Source organism: Nycticebus coucang, unplaced genomic scaffold, assembly GCF_027406575.1.
Source record: "Nycticebus coucang isolate mNycCou1 unplaced genomic scaffold, mNycCou1.pri scaffold_60, whole genome shotgun sequence".
NCBI classification, from domain to species: domain Eukaryota; kingdom Metazoa; phylum Chordata; class Mammalia; order Primates; family Lorisidae; genus Nycticebus; species Nycticebus coucang.
The window spans coordinates 579,160-600,911 of NW_026515587.1; the positions used below are offsets into that span (position 1 = coordinate 579,160).

The following is a 21,752-nucleotide window of genomic DNA, read 5'->3' on the forward strand; positions in this document are numbered from 1 at the left end:
TTTTAAACAAATATTATAAAATAATGTAGAAATAATTTTTAGTAAAATGTATAAAATTCCTATGTAAATATAAACAGTTAATACTCAGTTACCTACATCAGCACCACCCACAACAAGATATAAACCCTCTCAACCTTCTAGAAGCCCCATTTCTATCATTGTCCCTTTGCCGTCATCACCACCTCTTCTTTTTCTCTGGAGTTAGGAAGATTATTTGCATTTTATTCCTTATTTTATTGTTTTTTTTAATATTTCTCCACCTATATCTATATCCCTTAAAATATTAATATAGTCTGTTTTTTAATTTATATAGATATAATTATAGTATTTATTTCTTCTTTTGCCATGTATGTCTTGCTTTTTCTGCCCTTTAATACTCCATCATTCCATGTTTTTCTCTGCTAGTTTGGGAGGGACATACTTTTTTCTCTTCTGTTAGTAGTTAGCCTAGGATTAAAACACTGTTTCATATCAAAGACTAAAGTGAGTCAAATCCTTTACTTTCTTCCAAGATATTACTTCAGAATATTTTTAATTCATTTATCTCATTCCTAATGTATTGCTGCCTAGCATTTTAATTTAACACCACTAGACATTATTCTCTTTTATACAGTAAAGGTAGGTTTATATTTGCTCAATGTTTACAGCATTCTTTGTTATTTATTTCTTCCTGAATCTTAATCTTGCATTTTAGAATTATTTTTCCTTCTCCTTGAAGTGTATTCTAAGAAATTCTTATATTTAGAGTCTTATGTTAGAAATGTATCTTAGTGTCTGCTTATTTGAAAAAAATCTCTATTTTTCCCTCATTTGGGAAATATATATTTTCTCTGGGTATAGAATTTTGAGTTGGCAGTCACTTCTTTCAGCTCATCAAAAAATATCATTCTACTGTTATCTGTCATCCATTATTGCAATCAAGAAGTCATCTGTTAACATAACTGCTATTCTCTCATTGCTCATAATATTTTTCTCATTATCTTTATTTTTCCACAGTTTTAGGATGATGCCTAGAGACATCAATATCTTTTTACTTTTTTCTGCCTAGATTGTTATGCTTTCTGAAATTGTTTATTGATGTCATTAATATATTTTAGAAAATTTTCAAGCATTGTTTTTTCAAATGTATCCCTTTTACATTCTCTTATTTCCTTCTAAGCTTCAAATTAAACCTACATTAAATGTTTCTTCAAATTTTTTATACCCTTCCTTGTCATATCTTTTTTCTTTTTATTTTTTTTTCAGGTTTCTGGTGAATTTAATACATGTGTCAAAAAAAATCAAAGGCAGGGGAAGGGTAAATAAAATTATAGTGAGGTCGGGGAGGATGGCCATGGAGACACACAAAGAGGGGTGATAAATGGCAGAGTGGGGAGCTGGAACAAATGGATTGCTTGGGTGTCACATCAATCCAATCCATAGTCCTCTTCTGGGAAATTTTTGTCTTTTTGAGCTGCATTGCAAGTAATTTATCTTTATTTATCTTCCAGGTCTTTATATCAGTCTCTTTTTGTGATATGCAATATGGATTTGATTTTAATTCTTGCAATGTTTACTTTTAGACATTTGTTTCTTTGTTTGAACTTAGTATGTGATTGTTAATTGTCTCCTGCAAGCATTTTGAAGACTTTATTTTGTTAAAACTTGGAGACATAGTTGTTTTATAATTGATGTCTTGTGATACTAACATCTGAAGTCTGTTTCAGTTGATTTTTGCTGGTTCTTACTAATGAGGCTTTGTTTCTTGTATGTCTGGTTATCTTTGACTGTGTGCTGATCATTTTTATTCAACTATTATCATAGGAATTTCCCTGAGAAAGTATCCTTCTACGGAGTATTTTGCATTTTTTCTTAAGAAGCCTAGGACATTACCAGTAACTGATTACTTCAATCTAAGTTAATAGAATAAAATTTGCAGGTTATACCTACATAATAAGAAGGCTAGAGCTGTGCTACAACTTCTCAGGGACCATGTTGTTTTTCACTTCTATCCTTTTTTTTTCTTTCTTCCTAAACACTGTACTTCTACCAAGAAAGTCTTCTTTATATTCTTTGTATTCACTTGGGATTGGAGAAAGAGAAAAGCTTAATGTTTGGTGTCCATTTTTTTTTAATGAAATCTCAGGCAGAACCTTGTTCCCTTATTCTGTTAGGTTGATTGATCAAAGATAAAATGTGTAATATAAACAAATGACTATAGGAAAATGCACTTACGTTGCTTTGATGTTTGGTTTCTCTCACTGCATTCAGATTCCCATCCCCCACAAATATTTCCCCTAGCAGTTCCAACTATCTTTATATATTTTCAATTCTTTTAAGACAATTTTAAAAAGAAATATTTTATCCAGCATTTTTTTTTTATTGTTTCCAGTGGGAGAGTTGATCCAGAAACATAGCTTCTCATTACAATCTACCTCACTTTAATGTAAGTATACATTTGGTTAATCAAGTTTGTGCTATTTATATAAGCCTTGGTGGGAAAAGACTTCATAAGAATATGTATTGAAATCCTACAATGAACAGCTTGCTCGTTAGGGCTACATATAAGGCATAGAGATATAGTCAAGATATAGTCTTTGCCTTATAAAATCTCTGCCAAAAAATAGGGTGAGATGAAATAAGAAACATAGTAGAGTTTTTCTTTCTTTCTTTCTTTTTTTTTTTTTTTTTAGTGAGCGCTCACATGTGAAAGATTTGAACTGGGACTTAGAGGATGGTTATAATTTCAATACATAAACATTTGTGGGCAAGGAATACAGGGCAAATTAAAAACATGAACAATGGCATAAGACGAAGAACCAGCAGAGTCTGTCCACTAAAAAAGAGAAAAGAATCCAGTAGAAACTCTGTAAGATGACCACCAAGGGACTATAACAAACTGGTCAACATATTAAGGTGGTCAATATAAGGGACTAGACCTACCGAACTGATACGTATATATGTTGCATGCCTAGTCTATGAAAATTAGGTCAACTTGAGGTGGTCAGTGTAGGGACTTGGTCAACTATGGAGTTTCCACTTATTTTGTGTCATTGGAAGACAGGATAAGTGAAAAGGATTGAGAAGAGTGCTGTAGATTGTGATTTGCTACCTGGGACAATTCTGTGATAAGGTATGTCAGTATTCTCCAGATAACTTCTTCTTAGAATAATCTATCATGACTATTCTTTTAATAAACATGTATTGAACAGCTGTACAAGCCAGTGTTATGAGTCTTAAAAGAGCCAGACCTACAAGATGGATCAAAGCAAGAGAGGAAACTGGTTAATTTCAGATCATAAAAGCTTCATCTCATTTAGTATAGGAGCAAAAACTTTTGCCTGAAAAACACCTAGATTATTATTTGTTTCATCTGGTAGTAGAGAAACACTAGAGGAACAGGAGTTGTCAGTTTAATTTATCTTCTCAGTCCTTGTATAATACACCTTGTATCTTTCAGATACACTTACCTATTTTAGTATCAGTGAAGCATTTCAATTGGCCCCAACACTTCTGATTCAACTTACCTTCTCAGTATTTTATATACTTCATGATTTTAGAACTTCTGCTTGATACGCAAGGGAGGCAACTGTAATGTGCATGGTATATGGAAAAGTTGTGTTCCTGGTTTAACAAAATCTATTGATGAAATGCCTCATGGAGAAGAAGCTCTGTAATTTATAGCATCCATTCATTTATTTATTCTAACCACAATTAACTCCTACCAGGTGTGATATAATGCTTTTTCCCCCTAGAGGCAATAAAGATTCCAGATGAATGACAAAGGATTCCTGTTCTCAAAATGCTTATAATATGGTAAAGGAGACAGAATTTTATATATATGTGTATAATTATATATGTATGTATATGTGTGTGTATATATGTTATATACATATGTATGTATATGTTATGTACCTATGTATATGTATATGTGTATATATATGTAGGTATTTTTTTATAATAAGCCATGACAAAAGTGATACAAAATTTCAGACAATATTTCATAAAACCATAGATTTAGCTATAGGTAGTCCTAATAATGGTTAGTCTATGTATCTTTCCATTTGTTCAAATAATATATCAAATATTACTGACATCTTCTATGTTTAAGTTACTATGCCAGATGTTCTGAAAGATACAAAAATGAATCAGAATGAAGCCCTATCCTTGACAGTCTAGAAACAAATAGAAAGTATGCTCATAAACTGAATAATTCTAGTGAAAAAATGAACATTGTAGTTGTTGTAAAATGGCATGAACAGAGGCATGCGTTAGTTTTATGGTAACTGAGATGGGAGTGATTGCTTCCATCTGGAAAGGTTTTTAATTATATTCATAGAGAGAATGACATTTTAGGATGACTAGGATTTTGATGCAGTGATAGGAGAAAAAAGCTTTATGTAAAAATAAGTATTAGTAAACAGGGAAAATTATGTCCTTAATTTATGTTTACTTTACAGATATGTACCAATCTCTCGCCTTCCCCTCATTGCACTGTGTGCTAGTTACTGCTCTTGAAAACATTTTAGTAGAGCTTCTCTGATGTCTGGAGTGAATATTCCCCAGTATAGACTACTTTGTTTATCTTTTGCTAGATGCCTGGGAACAGTGTCAGTGAGCGATATCTTCAAAACAAAGTTGAGCAACAGCACTGTAGAACAGTAAGTAGTCTAATTTTGCTAGAAAGTTTGTGTGGGACTGGTTTATGAAGAACCTTGATTGAGAGAAGAGATGATTGAATTCTCTAAGAAATATAGAGCTTTTTGTAGCTAATATGAAATCTCATGTTAGGAGTGACTCAGTTTTCAGGGACATGTTTGGGAAATTAAGGTGTATTTTTTTCTATTTTTAATAAGAAACACATATAGAACTTGTTACATTATCTGAGAGGCATGTTCTAAAATTTTATGCAGATTGACAAAAGCAATAAGGCCTGAGCTCTTATTGATAAAGAAAAGGGCAAAATGGCTAAGTTTATCATAATTTTGGTTTAATGCATTTAGTAAATCACAAAGTATCTTTTCACTGACAAAATATTTTTATTGTCTTATATGTCTTTGACCTTCATGGTCATTTCTAAAAAAGTTCTAGGCCATAGAGAATAAGCAGGACAGTTCATGCAAGGAGAATTGAAAATATCCGGTCCCAAGAACACAGGTATGTCACCTGTAAAGCAAACCTGAAAGCAGTTTTCTGTGACTCCAGAATATTTTTTCAGGGTTACGCCCCACTATTACAGAATAAATCCATCTTGTAAAGTCTTTGCAGTTTGAGAATTTTTTCTTGTATCCACTGCCACCATCCATGGGACGAACTCAGTCTCGTTGTTAGGTGGATGAGATCCACTGTTTCCACTATGTTCAATATTGCTCAGAAAACTTAGTATCACTTTTGACATACACTCAAAAGCATTAAACATGTTTTAGGGAATATTTTTTCTCTAAAATTATGTGGTTATAAAGTCAGTATATTAAAAAATTGTTTTTCATTTTACATTGCATTAATATGTACTTTTTACCAAAGGAAACAGCTGGCAAAGTTTCTTCTTTTTAAATTGCATATGTATGGAGTATAATGGGATGCTTTGATAAATGTATATATTGAGGAATAATTAAATCAAGGTAATTAACATATCCACCATTAACTTACCATGTTTTTGTGATGAGAACATTTAAAAATCTATTCTCTTAGCAAGTTTCAAGTATATGATATACTATTTTTAAGTATAGTTAGCACACTGTGTGATAGATCTCCAGAACTTAATTCCTCTTATTTAATTGAAATTTTGTACACTTTGATCAAAATTTTCTCACACCCTTCCATCCCCAGATGCTAGAAACCACAATTTCACTCCCTACTCCTTCTATGAATTTGACTTTTTATGCTTCAGACTATACTATAAATCTATAGTGATCAAAACAGCATGGTACTGGCACAAAAAATAGAGAGGTAGATGTATGGAAAAGAATTGAGAACCGAAAGATGAACCCAGACACTTATTGTCATTTGATCTTTGATAAGCCTATCAAAAATATAATTTGGGGGAAAGATTTCCTATTTAACAAATGGTGCTGGGTAAATTGGCTGGCGACTTGTAGAACACTGAAACTGGACCCACACCTTTCACCTCTAACAAAAACTGACTCTCACTTTATAAAAGACTTAAACTTAAGACATGAAACTATAAAGATTCTCGGAGTGAGTGCAGGGGAAACACTTCAAGAAATTGGCCTGGGAGAATACTTTATGAAGAAAACCCCTGGGGCAACTGAAGCAACACCAAAAAATACACCACTGGGATCTGATCAAACTAAAAAAGCTTCTGCACTGCCAAGAACACGGTAACTAAAGCAAACAGACAGCCCTCAGAATGGGAAAAGATATTTTCAGGTTACGTTTCTGACAAAGATTTAATAACCAGAATCCCCAGAGAATTCAAACTTATTAATAAGAAAAGAACAAATGATCCCATTTCATTGTGGACAAGAGACTTAAATAGAAGCTTCTCTGAAGAAGACAGGCACATGGTCTACAGACACATGAAAAAATGCTACTCATCTTTAATCATCAGAGAAAAGCAAATCAAAACAACTTTGAGACATCATCTAAGTCCAGTAAGAGTAGCCCACATAACAAAATCCCAAAATTACAGATATTGGTGTGGATTTGGAGAAAAGGGAATTCTTCTTCACTGCTGGTGGAATGAAACCTAATACGTTCCTTTCAGAAGAAGTTTGGAGAACACTCAAGGATCTAAAAGTAGACCTGCCATTTGATCCCACAATTCCTCTATTAGGATATATTCCTCTATATATCCAAAAGACCAAAAATCACTTTGCAACAAAGATATTTGCACCAAATTATTCATTGCAGCTCAATTCATAATTGCCAAGTCATGGAAGAGGCCCAAGTACCCATTAACCCATGAATGGATTAATAAATTGTGGTATATGTATACCATGGAATACTATGCAGCCTTAAAAAAGGATGGAGACTTTACCTCTTTTATGTTTACATGTATGGAGCTGGAACATATCTTTCTTAGTAAAGTATCTCAAGAATAGAAGAAAAGGTATCCAATGTACTCAGTACCTTTATTAAACCAATTTATAATTAGTCACACTTCCTTATGAAAGATAAATCACAACTATAGCCCTGGATGAAAGAGGGAAGAGGAAAAAGATGGGAGGAGATGGGAGAGGTTTGATAGAGGGTGGGTAAATGGGGGGAACACACCTATGAAGTGTATCGCAAGGGAACAAGTCAAATCTATCAAGTATAGAACACAAATGTCTTAACACAATAATTAAGTAAATGAGGTGAAAGCTATATTAATTAGTTTGATGTAAGCATTCCAAATTATATAAAAAATGAACACATTGTACCCCAGAAATGCATAAATATTTTCATGATGTATGTGTATATGTCTTAATAAAAAGAAAAATAAAGAAAGAAAAGAATTTCACTTTTTTAAAATTTTATTTCTAATGACAGAAAACTTTACGAAGGCTGTGAATAAACGGTTAACTTGTTCAAACCACTCATTCAGCCATAACCTCAAAAGCAAAAAAGGTGTAGTATAAAAAGCCTCATTAAAATAATCTGTTTGCTTTTTTAATATTGTTTACTTCCCGTGTGAATAATGAACATAAGCATTAATTAAATAATGCAATGCATACAATACTCATCCACTGTAGTATAACTTTAACAACAAAACAAACTTATATATGGAAGTAAAATGATGTGATTTAGCAAAAAGATGAAAATAGTTTCAATCAGAAAACTATTCATGAATTATTGAGTATTCTTCCGTGCAAAATGAATATAGAATGATTTTATCTTTGTAGAGTGAGTACTGAGCCTTATTCAGACCCCCGCTCAAGAATCTCATGAAAAATGGAGAGGCAAACAAGAGAGCTACCAAGTTTAGCCTAATGAAGGCATTTAAAATCTCTGTTTATATTTTAATTTTTATAATGGTAGTCCTCTTGCAAAGTGAGCATGGTTATCATTGGTGCAGCTTATTAGTATAGCCATATGTATTGCATCATCATATGGCCTCATCAAACATTTAATAATTAGGAAAACAGGTTACAGTCCAAAATCTAGAGAGTAGTGGATAGAGATGGAAATAAAGAAAGAAACAAAAGAAATTAAATTCTAGTGTTTTATTAATGTAAGCTTTGGAAAGAAAAAAAAGGAGATCAAGTGATCAATATTACTATAAATGAAGCCAGGTTCTCTAGTTATAATTTTCTCAAGATTTGGCCATTAACCATAATAAATTCTAATTCTTATATAATTTTTAATAACCACAAAAATCCATGAAATTGATAGAATGCTTTATAAATGGATAATAGTTTACTGTCCCTCAATAAACCTCACCTTAGGCTCTCTCAGAAAACTATTTTAATTATAAAGCTTGCCTCTCTGTGGTTTATCATTTTGGTCAGTGTAATGCATCTGTTTTGGAGCTTACATTTTTCTAAGATAAAATAAACTTTAATCCCAGAGTGTATTTCTTAATTTATGGACTATATGTACTTAGTCTTCCTTAAAAATTCCCTACTAAATTGAACTGCTCTGGGAAGCAGCATATCATATTAGGTAGGAACAGAGGCTTTCAAGTCAGACCACCTAGGCTAGGAATCCCAGGTTCACATATTTGCAGCTGTAATCTTGGTTGTCTCATTTGCAATATGAGGGTTAAAAGAGTACCTATCTCCTCGAGCTACTTGTGAGAAAATTGGAGTAATGTGCCTAGCACCTAGAAAACACAATAAATAGTAATTATATTTATTATTGCAGTTATTACTACATGAAGCAATGGAGTGTGGTGGGTAAGAGCAGAGGCAGATGAGAGAAGGGGAAAGAGAACCTGGGAAAAAGCCTAATGACCTTTAAAAGGCTTAAGCTAAGAGGTGTCCTATTGTTTCTGCTCAGATGCCAGTGGTGGGACTAAGTAATTGGTCACATTTTGATGCAAAAGGAGATAGTGAAGAAATGGAATCTCCAGCTGGTTTGCTGCTTGCAGTGACAGCTCTAGACCCCTGAAGAGAGAGCACAGCACACATTTTGGTGGAGAACTATCCGTCTCTGCAACAAGAGCAAAACTAGCTGTCTCAACCCTATTTTTTTTTTTTAAACAAACAATCACATAAACAAAGCTTTATGGGAGAGGTACTTGTACAAATCAAGGACACAGAGAATGAACTCAGAAAGAAATGAGGCTGGAAATGACAGGAAACAGTTCCTGGGATGTGTTTCCAGGACGGTGTCCACTCTGGCTGCTACTGTGCAGGGAGCCTCAGCAGACAGGTGCGCTGCTCAGCTGGAAAGGGAGCTGCAAAGGGACTGTGTAGGAAAAGCTTAAAACAATTTGTAGGCTGGGCGGCGCCTGTGGCTCAGTGAGTAGAGCGCCAGCCCCATATGCCAAGGGTGGCGGGTTCAAACCCGGCCCCGGCCAAACTGCAACAAAAAGAAAAAATAGCCGGGCGTTGTGGCGGGTGCCTGTATTCCCAGCTACTCGGGAGGCTGAGGCAAGAGAATCGCGTAAGCCCAAGAGTTAGAGGTTGCTGTGAGCCGTGAGATGCCACGGCACTCTACCCGAGGGCGGTACAGTGAGACTCTGTCTCTACAAAAAAAAAAAAAACAATTTGTAGGAGGGAGGGAGCAGAAGGAGTGACAGAATTTATCTTCCACATTTCTTCCGATTTCTTCACCAACCAGAGTCTTCACTTGCCTGCTTCTTAAGGGCCCTGGCCTCACCCTCACCCAATGAGGGGCATCTGAGGTGGGTTCAGTGAACAACAGGAGAGACTCTGAGGAGGCACCTGAGACATCAGAAATATACCCAAGATAGTCACCTTGAGGAAATAAATTAGCCTTTTTGTGTAATGTAAATGTAAAACTGTATCAGCTTATAACAAAAATAGACTGAGTAGAAGCTATTATATTTATTATAACAAGATTTTAATTCAGAAATAAATGCTCATTTCTTGAAAAAGAGAGAATACTTTCTCTTCAAAAATAAACAAAAACACCCAACATTCTAGTACCCCAAATCACTAGCAAAGTTTTATTTTTCTGAAAATCTGGTTTGATTTGGGCATGTAATATACTGAGAAATTTCATTGAAGAAGCAGTTCCAGTTATTATTGACATCATTTATATTCATATACATAAAACTCACATCTTATAATCAAAGTATCATCTTCTATGGTGACAGGGGCCATACTTTAGACATTAATAAAATCAGGTATCCATTCAGCACTCTTTACTAAATCATTTGGCCCAAATGAGAATTTATAAGTGAGTTTTATCCTCCTCCATGAACAATTTTCCAGAATCAAAACCAGTTATGTGATAAAACTTAATCCCTCTAATCAGATTTTATATTTCACATGTAAGAATGATAAGGACCATTTGAGTCTATATTCTGGAATAGCAATTAATCCAAAATAAAAAGATGGCAGCTAATAACCTTTTGCATAAACTCTGAGCTTTGTCCATTATTTTAAGCCACATCTAGTAATAAGGGTGGAGGATGAATGACCAGAGGATTGTTGCCTACATACATACACAGTCTTCATCGTGGAAACTACCACCAAGCAAAATCTGACCTTTGATATTTTATTAGTACACATTAAAAGACAATGGACCCCAAATATCCCATGAAAAATGGAAAACTTAATCTGAATCAGAGACAAAAATATTAGAGAGAAAATACTCAATCAGTTATTATTGGGAAATGATGAAGATGGACTAAGAGAATAATAAACATCAGAAGTGGATAAGACCTAGGATCAATTTTTAATAACTTCATATCACTCCAACAAAGAGGCTTTTATATTGTCCAAAAAGCAGTCACTCTTACATAATTCTATTTCAGTATTTTAAAAATCAGTCATTTCTATTTTAAGTTTACCCCCAGAAGAAATATATGTGCATTCTTCAATTTTTAAATTCATATTTAGTCAGTTTTTTAAAAGTTTATTTTTATAATGATGTACAATATGATCCATTGGCATCATGCAGTTTATTAACAGACTTTTTTCTTATGTTTTATAGCTGTAGAATCAGAAATACGTTTTCTATTAAAGGAGTCTTTAATTTCAGGCTTCTTGAATAAAATCTTGATCATCTTCCAAATAAATTCTACAACTTTTCTGAACTACTTATTCCAGTGCTTAACACTGAAATGCTGAAAATTTTCCCTTCTAATAATTCCTAGGCCTTTCTGCTGTAGCTTTGTGAATATGAACTACTGATCAGTACAATTTTTACACAGTCCTCTCTCTACTTGTCTCAATTTTCTCCTCTGAGGTTAAATGTATTTGTTGGTTTTAATCTTACTCAAATAAATTTACATTTATCTTTGATACTTATGAATCCACACCAAATCTTTATTTGCTTCAGTTCTTGCCTACAATCAGTATAAGTGGAAACATTGTGCTTTAACTTCCTATGCATTTCCCACTTTGTAAATCTCATTCTGAGATGTATTATTTGTTTTTGTTAACATATTGGACTAACCCAGATATTTTTCATTATAATTCTCCATGCAGTTCATCAATTGTTTCAATAGTATCTGTTGAACACTTATTGTGGGCCACTTGGCTAGATTTTGAAAAAATAAATGTAAGACAAACCCAGTTATCTGACTGCATAGCTGGAGGGAAGAGTCAGCCCCCCCAAATGGTTACAATTCACTCTGTGAATAACACAGAGTGTTGTAAACGAGTATGTTTTGAAGTAGGAGAAAGGGAAAGGAGTGACTTGCCCAACAATAAGGAGAACCTGTGGAGACCTTCTTGGAGTTGCATTGTGAAAATGAGCAGGCAAGCAGGCTGGGTTGAAGAGGGAGATAAATGTATTCTGGCTGAAAAGAATGAATGCATGTTCACCTCCCAAAAGTATATAATTGTGGAAACGTGTTGTATTTGGTTGCTGCCATGGCTATAGCTAATGTGGACTAATGAGGAGAATAATTGGAAAAGGAATGAAAACAAGAAGGATGGGGAGGAGAGGATACAAAGCAGCCTGTATTTACCTCACTGATAGATTTGAACATTATCCTGTCAATAATATGCTTTCCAGGAAAATAATGTGAGGTTTGTAATTTAGGGGGGAAAAAAAGTCAAAAAAGTGAAGAATGAACTGAAAAGATTTTTATTGGTCACAAAGGCAAGAGCTAGAATAATTTAGGTGGGAGAAAATAAAAACTCAATTGAGGTTATGATCATGAGATAGAGAAGATGAAGCTAATTCTGGAATTGGGGCTGCTGTGCCGTTTGATTTTGGATGGCAAGAGAAAGGGGGAAGGGTTAAAAAATTTTCAGGTGAAATTATTAGTGATTATTTTTGAAGATAAGCCATAAAGAAAAGGGGCCAAGTCTGTGAACACAATGATTCCACTGAAAAGTCTGTGCTATCCTCTAGTGACGGCGTAGAAAAGGCCTGGGAGAGGGACGGAGGGAGCTGGGTGGGGCCTTGGTGTGTGCCACACTTTCTGGGGGCAAGACATGATTGCAAGAGGGACTTTACCTAACAAAATCAATCAGTGTAATCTGGCTTATTGTATCCTCAATGAATCCCCAACAATAAAAAAGAAAGAAAAAACAGTTCTGGCATGTGGAATAAGCTGTGGGCCAGAGTAACCCCCCGAGGAGTCAGCAAATGACAGGTGATGGTACAGGACTGGGAACATGACTGACACCCCCTGGAAGCAGTGAGCTGGGAGAGATAACAAGGGCCTAGAAGAATATGCCAGGGCTTACCAACAATTAGGAAGTGGGGAAAGGAAGAGAAGTCAGGGAAAGAAAAAAGAAGGAAGAGTATAAAAAGAGAAAGAATTTGGTCTCAAACTCATCAGCTCAGGTGATTCACCCGCCTCAGCCTCCCTGAGTGCTAGGATTACAGGCATGAGCCACCATGCCCTGCCCAAAGAGACATAAAAAGTGAAAGAATTTGGAAAGAAAATATGGTATTTTTACAGCTCAGGAACAAGAGGGTTTTAAGGGAAAAGGTCAACAGAAGCTAACGATACAGAGTTCAGAATACAGAGTTCAGGTGAGATGCTGATGGGAAAGAAGGGCACCAGATTGTTTTTTTGTTTGTTTGTTTGTTTGTTTTGTCAGATCTGAAAATGTCTTCATTTTTTTTAGAAAATGGATTCCAGGAAGGTTAAAAAGCAATACCAGAGAGTATAGATGCAGAATTGGATGTAGTCATTCAAAGCATTCAAGTAAGAATATGGCAATATAAACATCCAAAAAGCATCCCTTAGATGTTCAAAACAAAATGTTTAAGTCATTCCTAACTAATTTAAGCTTTATAGCATTTCCTAGACAGGAGAAAGTAAAACAGTTAACATTTGAAAAGTCCTGAAAGCTTTTTCCTTGGTTAATTAGACCGTTTGCCTTTGATCAAATTCCTTCTTTTTTAACATGAATAAAAAGTATTACAAAGGTCCACGGTTAAAACAGACAACATGTTGCAAATTAATTCTAGTATAATGTATTCCAACAAAGCTTAGAAAATAAAGATGTTGAGGTGGCTTTGGACTAAGTTTAATAGTCATCTCCTCTGCTGACAACTTCTTTGCATGTTGGACGCAACAGTATGGTATGTTCAAACTGTGCTGTACATGATCCTTTAATGTCACATAATGGTGGATATGGATCTACAATGCCCGAGTCACACAGATTCTTCAGAGCCATTAAATATTTACTTTCTCCTAAGCGATCAAGCCATCTGCGGCAGAAGGCAAGGGTGACGAAGCCTTATCGGCACATGTCCAACATCAAAATTTTTCACGTAATGTGAACATTCCATGTCATCATGAACAACACCTTTTCCTGTACTACCAAAGGGTTCAATTGCATACACTTTTCCTTCTTCCATTCTTGTTGCCTCTCCTTTCACCATGGGCACTGTTTTCCCAGCATGTATTCTATACTGCCCAATTGAATGTCCATTCAGATTACGGATTGGTTTCACTTGTTATGTCTTCCCATCTATTTCGACTTCATAGGATTCCATAACTTCTTAGATGGCCTCCCCAACGTCTATGATGTTCACATAGACGAACATCAATTTCAGCACACTTTATTCCAGTATTACTAGCATCCTTTACAGTTTTTAATAATGTATCATATTTGGGATTAAAAATAACAGTAAAAGCACAGTCAATAATCCTACCACTGATGCATGTTCCAAAATCTATCTTACAGATGTCATTATACTGTAATACTGTTGTGTCACCAGCATTGGGAGTATAATGGGCAGCACAATTACTGAGAGAACACCCAGTAGGAAATGCCAGGCCTGCATTTAATCCATTCTCTTTTATCAATTTGCGTAAACAGTCTTCTAACTTTTCACAGATTTCTATCATTGTCATCCCAGGCTGGATCCAACTCATAACATATTTTCTAACTTGTCGATGTGCTTCTGCAGCTTCTCGAAAATCATTCCAAATCTCTTCACTGGCCTGATCTAAGGCTTTCTTTTCTTCACTTGTAGTTCTCCAAGCAGCTGTTTGCCCATCTTGTGTGGGTGGATATTCTCACTCTTGTCCTTTGGGAAATACACCATTGGGATACAGGTCACATATTGGAACTGAGGAAGGGTCTGTTTGAACTTTTGATCTCTCCTTCCTTCCTTCCTTCCTTCCTTCCTTCCTTCCTTCCTTCCTTCCTTCCTTCCTTCCTTCCTTCCTTTCCTCCTCCTCCTCCTCCTCCTCCTCCTCCTCCTTCTTCTTCTTCCTCCTCCTCCTCCTTCTTCTTCTTCTTTCTACTTCTTCTTTCCAGTTGCTCCATCCCCATCACCATCTCCATCTTCATCATCATCATCTCTTTCTTTTTTTCTTCCAATGCTTGTTTTTCCAATTTCTTGCTACCTCATCCACTGAGGCTCCTGATTCTTTATCAGGTTCTTGTTGCCCTACTGCAGCAGCCCCTTTACTCTTCTTCTTCTTCCATCTTTTTTTCTTGGCTGCTTCTTCAGCCATAGAGGCAGCTTCCTCCTCCCTGTCATCTGCATCCAAGTCACCATTCAGGTGGCTCCCGAGGCCGCTGCCTCCTCCACACCCGCCATGTTGCCTGAGAGAGTGTGAGGGAATGAGAGCGGCACCAGATTGTGTTGATCTGAATGGTCAAGACCTTTTAGAAAAGTCAGATGTCAGTGGTTAGGAGAGAATGGAACATGATCAGACAGAATGTGAATGCAAAACAAGGAAGAATCTGACAATAATGAAAGGGAAATAGGTAAGACCAAGAAAAAGTCAGGTTGTGGAGCTGATGCTTGCTTTTCCTTTTTTTTTTTTTTTTTTTTTTGGTACAAAGAATTGAATTGAGCATAGTTACAAGCTAAATGATATAATCCATTTGAGAGTAGGAGAAAGGGACAGCTCAGAAAATAAGACACAAGATTGGATAAAATTAGGAACTAGAGAGGTATAAGCTTTGAGCTCCCTTTGGGGCAAGACAGGGCATGCCTTGTGGGTCATTTATGGACCATGTGGCACTGATGGGCCAGGTAATGTTGATACTGGTAGCAGCAACTTGTCATATCCAGGCAAGCAAGTTCATTAGGTAAGAGTCACAGATCCAGGCCTGGAATTTGGAAGCCAGAGGGAAAGTGAGAAATGTTGACACTTATAGAGAAAAAGTAAAATATGTGAATACTTGTTCTTGGACCTAAAAAAGGCATTGATTTTTAGGTAAATAAACTAGTAGGAGGAAGATAGAGGTATGGTGGGGAGGCCATGTATTCTGTTGTGATCAAGGACTTGGAACTTGGAGTCAGATAAAAGTGAGTTCATATCTCAGGTGGGGCACATCCTGAGTGTGTGATCTTACATAAGGCACCTGGTCACTACCTGTTTGAGATTGTTCATGTGTAAGTTGAAGGCAATAGTAATATTTTTATCAGATTGTTTTAAGGGATAAATGAGATATCAATATAAAGTGTTCATAGAGCAAGATAGGAAGCTGTCATTAAAGTTTATATATTTTTTTATTTTAATTATACAAACTAAATATGAAAAGTGTGAAAATTTGCGAATTTTCCAGCACAAAAACTCCTTGATGTCTGTGAAGTAGGAGTAAATCACTGGATGGGGCAGACTAATGAGGCCCAAAGCTTTGGAAAAGAGGTGTCATGAGGAAGAAGAGAAAGGGACCAGAAACACATCAAAAGTTTACCCAGCAAAGTCGAAGACCCAGCCGAAGGAGGTCTTGTTAGTCCAGTATTCGGTGGTATGAGAAAGATCACAGAGGGACAAGCAGATGAGAAGGGTATCAGTGGAGGGAGTTGCTGACTGTTGAATCAGGGACCACTGCTGGTCACAAAAGAAGTGAACTCAAGAGGGGCTTGAGAGGCTGGGAGACTGCACAAAAGTGGATGATTTCAATAACTTCAGAATCACACATGACAACAGAGTGGCAGTGAGGAAAGCTCTGGAAGTGGGATTTTGGAGTGAGAAGCAGCACGAAGACTTCTGAAGTGGAGAGGAAGTGAAGGGATGAGATCAGGAGGAATGGAAGAGACAGGGCGATGTGGAGAAGGTGCTCAGGTGGATGATGCCATGAGATTATTGAGAGAGTTCCGAGGGCAAGTAACCTGAGCCAGCTGCCATGTGATTTAGTCCATGATGCTGACAAGAACATTTTCGAGATTGACATCACTAGAGTATGATAGAAAGCTTAGAATGCTTTTTACCCACAGGTTTCCTCTGTATCCTATGGAGTCTATAGGTAATATTACAGATACTGAGGCTAATATGGGATCCATAAAGAAGAGCCAATATTTTCCTTTAACCTGGAGGCCCAGTGCCCAGCAAAGTGACTCCCACATTGATACACAGCAGGTGTACAATAATTGCTCAGTGAATGATCCGTGACATCCCACATTCTATCTAAATATGAGTCCATTAAACCGTTTGTCACTTCTAAATCACAAACCAAAGACTTCATACCCATTGGGAAAAAAATACAAATCTTAATTTTTGTAAAATTGGAATTTTAAGATACCCAAGTCTCCCTTCCAAATCACAAATGATAGTTGCATTTTGGTATTTTTCCTTCATTCATTAATTCAGCAAATACTCATTGAACAACAACTATGGGCCAGGCAATCTTCCACACATTGGGAAAAACAGTGGAGGGAAAGGCAAACAAGGCCCAAGCTCAGGGAGCTTAATTCAAATGGAGGGGAGGGTAGGACACAGACGGTCAGCATATAAAAATATATATGTTAATTTCTGTCGGGAGGAGGGCTGCAGCGAAATTAAAATAATTAGTGAGCCAGAGAGTAACCAGGAGCACTGAAGCACAACTCTTTTATACAAGACAATCAGAAAACACCTCTAACAAGGTGACATTTAACTGGGACCTAATGGATAAGAGGGAACTGGCCACGTGAAGATCAGGAAATATTCTAGGCAAAAAGGTAGGGCAAAGGACCTACTGCGAGATCAAGTTTAACAGAAAAGGACAAAAGCAAGATCACTATGCCTGTCCTAGAGTCTAGTGTGCAAGCCATAACTTTCCCCAAATTCATACATGTTGAAGCATGAGTCTGAGCACAGCGTATAGGCAAATTTCAAGCCCTGCGTAGTGGTGAAGAATAGGCTCTGAGCGACACTGCCGGCATCTAAATCCTGGCCCCTCAATTTCTAGCTCTGTTATCTTGAGGAAATTTAACGAATCATTTGACACACTTTCTTACCTGAAATATGGTAATAATAAGAATACCTACTTCATAAAGCTGCTGTAAGATTTAAATGAATTATTAATAATAGTTGTAAAGAACTTAAGGAAGGGTTTGACACATAAAAAGTGCTTGTTATATAAAATATATTATATATATAATACTACATATAAGACTGTATTATATAGAAAAGATAATCCCTTTGTTATTATTAGTGATTATTTTTGTTGGTTCTGAGTATCACCTAATTTAATTAACTCTATAGGAAGGATGTCGTTTTTAATTTTCCTGCATCACAAATCACCTAACAATGAACACCATAATCATACTTTGAGATTTTCCACAATAGTAATCGCCTGGCTGGCAAAGTGTGGGTAAATCATTAAACACTTTCATGGATCAAAATATGAGGTATTTAAAGGTGATGGCAAATCTTGAGGAATTTCTTATGAAGTCACTATTAAATAAAAAAGGGAAAGGCAGGTATATTATAACTTTTATCCTGTCAACTGAATTTATCCTGCAGGAAACTTATGCTTGGCTTGTACAATGTTTTGAACAAAAATTATACAGTTGTCCCCCCCCAAAAGCCCTCACAACTTATTTTTTAAAATTCCAGAGATGTGGCTTCAGACAAATAGTATTTCTATTAAGCTCATAGAATTAGACAAAATAGTTATGAGGCAACATATGTGACAGATAATATCTTTCAATATTTTTACCATTATATTATTATTTTATGTATTATGCTCACGTTCATGTTGAAAACATTGCCCAAAAAACTATTATAGGCTATGTATATTAAAACTGATAAAGTAATGGTTTTTCTTTAATAAATTTTAGTTACTAAAAATGTTTAATAATTGGAGTTATGAAAATTTAAAATTATATGTGTGACTCACTTGTATCAAATGAAAATAAGAAGCAGCAAATATAAATGATATTCCTATAAATTTATTATTATGAATTATCAAAATAAAAACAAATTTTAACTAACATCTACACTGTAATTGGGTAATGATAAAGAAACTATACATTATAATCTATTTAGTATGTATTACATTTATTAAATAAAATTATACATATACTTACATGTATAATCTTAATATCTAAATTGTGAATTTCCAGAAGGCATAGTTGGTACAATAAATACAGTATTTACTGAGTTTGTTAATATAGGAAACACAAACCTAAAAGAAGTCTTTGAGATTAATTAATCTGCCTGCTCACTTCTCAGATGATGTATGTAACAAGGCTCTAAATAACGTTTCTAAAGTCACAAAACTAAAAATTAACAATTTTTCGCATTATAGTATGATTTATTAATTTTTCTTTTCCTTTAAAGTCTAATAATTTGTGACTTACAATGGTTTTATGTTATCAATTGAATAGCAATATTCCACATTTTTGAGTAGCAGATTTTAAACTTTTTTTAATAATTACTAAAAACACTATTTCAAAATGTCAACATTTTAAATATTAATTTTTTCTATTATCTATAATGAGTGATATAATTTAAAAAATAGACTTCTAATTTTATATGGTAAAAATTATAAAGTCTCAGGCAGCGCCTGTGGCTCAAAGGAGTAGGGCGCCGGCCCCATATACCAGAGGTGGTGGGTTCAAACCCAGCCCTGGCCACAAAAACGACAAAAAAAAAAAAAAATTATAAAGTCTCAAATGAAAAATTCCTTCAAATTAGGTTTCCAGGAGATTGGAGCCAGGCTTTATATTATAACTATGTATAGCTACTAACTCAATAAAACCTATTTTCTTTGAAATGTATCTACAATGTTATATGCTTTTTAATCTTATTTCATTTTGGTTTACAGAAAACTGGGCACAAAGCAGAAAGTGTGGATTTGTATGGGGCACATATAGAATGGGCCAAGGAAAAATCAAGCAGAAAGAATGTCTTTCAGGTAAGAATGCTACATATATTCAGTTTATTCCTGTTTCCTCTAAATCAGAGCTTTCTTGAGTAATCAAAGTAAGATTACCTTCTTGTGATGTGTTCATGTGCAAGAACTAGTTTTCTGAAGGTTATTACGAAAAATTGACTTGTTGAATCTTGTGTTTGGTTTGTTGTTTTCCCCTGATGATTAGTTGCTATCTGAACACAAAATATCTGTCGTGCATGAATTAGTTTTACACACAGATCATTGAATTTTGTGCTATCTTTTATGGTTTGGGGTTTAATTGTGTTGGAGTTTGAAAATGCTTAACAAATACTTTTAATATAGAATTTTCAGATACACAGAAACTAAGAGTCACTAATGATAAGCTACTGTTGTTCATAGACACTCCTGCCTTTTAGTCATTAATTATATCACCAGTGTAACTTAAAGGATGGAAAGGGCCGAATCGATAAAATGAATCTTTATATATTGCATACTTTAATTTTCAGAAAACATTTATGATTATGATTAATAATTATAATAATGTACCTTTAAATAGAAAGAACCATATGAAATCTTTAAGAGAAATTAAAAACTACATAATGTTAACCAAAATCATATAATTTAGGGTGATTTCTGCGGCAATTAATGATTTTAGACCATGGAGCTTGATATTTTTTATTTTTATATGAAATTTCAAAGTAACCAGTAAGTTTTATAGGTATATTTTAGAATTTATATTATTTAGTAGCCAGGAATCCAGATTATTACTTTTTTTTTTTTTTTTTTTGGCCGGGGCAGGGTTTGAACCCGCCACCTCCGGCATATGGGACCGGCGCCCTACTGCTTGAGCCACAGGCGCCGCCCGATTATTACGTTTTTTTTAATTAAATATCTTTTAAGGGCATTTGGCCTTTGAAGGGAAGCCAATTCTTCTGTTCTTAAATACTGTGCTGAAGATAATTAATATGTTAGGTCTTATAGAAGCTTAGGTAGCTGACATTTCCTATCTATATTTTCACAGGAGGGAGAAAAGTTGGCTTCCAGTCTGATCTATATTTTCCACATGATAATTCAGTTAAATCCAAATGATTTGGGTCTATTCACATTGAAAAAACAAAAGAAAACAAAAAACATTTTTAATGTATTCTGGAGTAAATTGTTTTTCTGGTTCTAGTTTAATCTATTTAGGTATAGAAATTATTTTTATCAGAAAAGAAAGTGAAAGAATATATACAATTATGATGGGTCAATTTATGGTAAACTTTAAAAAGAAAGAAAGGAGGAAGAAAGGGAAGAAAGGAGGGAGGAAAGGAGGGAGGAAAGGAGAAAGGGGAGAACATGTGTTAAAAAAAAAAAAGGAAAAAAAAGAAAAGAAAATCAAATACAGCTTGTTTAGACACAACGCTCTAAAGCCAGAAATTATTAAAATGTGGCCGTACAGAATCAGAGAAACAAATTTTGCTTTAAAGTGATATACCCTGTTTTCTCAATTTCTTATTTTTTTTTATTATTCTGCCATAAATAACAAAATTTAAAGATTATAATCCTAGCTTTTATAATAACCTAGACAACCAAAATGAAAACTCTGGTCTAGATCAGGTGAGCTCAGTGGTGGAGCCTTATTATGTATTAAGGATTTAGCAACATAGTCCCCAAAGTTGTAAAAGAAAGACATTGAAATTTGACATAGACATAATTCTTGGGCAATAGAAACTCTTAGAGAGTGGCTAAGCCAGGCTTGTTCAGTTCCTTCTGTTAACCTTATGAAGTTAAATTAGACCAAAAATATGGATAACAGTCAACTATGTATGATGCATACAAGGCTGTAAATATTGAAGAAAAACTTTAAAAATGTTTATGTATAATTTTACATGCCTAGAGAGAGATGCATTTCAATCATCTATATTGATAGTATCATCCTAATCTTTTTCTGAACATGACTAACCACCTCCTGTTGCAATTTTCTACTTGATTTTTGTATTTTTAAATATAGGTACTTCCAAAGATATTAAAAAGCATTCTCACTTTTTAGCTTTAGGAGGTGAAAATCTTGCCAGCTAGTTTTGTTTGTAATGTAACTGAGTGACCATAGGGCCATGGTGTTCTTACATCAGTTTATCTGCTTTATTTTTTATATTGTACCCTGTAGTTTGAAGA

General features: G+C 34.9%; 1 long non-coding RNA gene and 1 pseudogene across 2 annotated transcripts; one reads left to right on the forward strand and one right to left on the reverse strand.

Moving 5' to 3' along the window:
- Positions 1 to 2,379: 2,379 nt before the first annotated feature.
- LOC128579512 (uncharacterized) lies at positions 2,380 to 19,610 on the forward strand. 2 transcript variants are annotated; one of them, XR_008378174.1, is made up of 4 exons: positions 2,380 to 2,425; positions 3,044 to 3,112; positions 4,575 to 4,640; positions 19,527 to 19,610. It is a non-coding gene; the product is annotated as an uncharacterized LOC128579512 (long non-coding RNA). The 2 variants fall into 2 exon arrangements; XR_008378173.1 differs by lacking the exon at positions 2,380 to 2,425 and having other exon boundaries at positions 2,996 to 3,112.
- LOC128579509 (methionine aminopeptidase 2-like) lies at positions 13,157 to 15,078 on the reverse strand (annotated as a pseudogene).
- Positions 19,611 to 21,752: the final 2,142 nt, after the last annotated feature.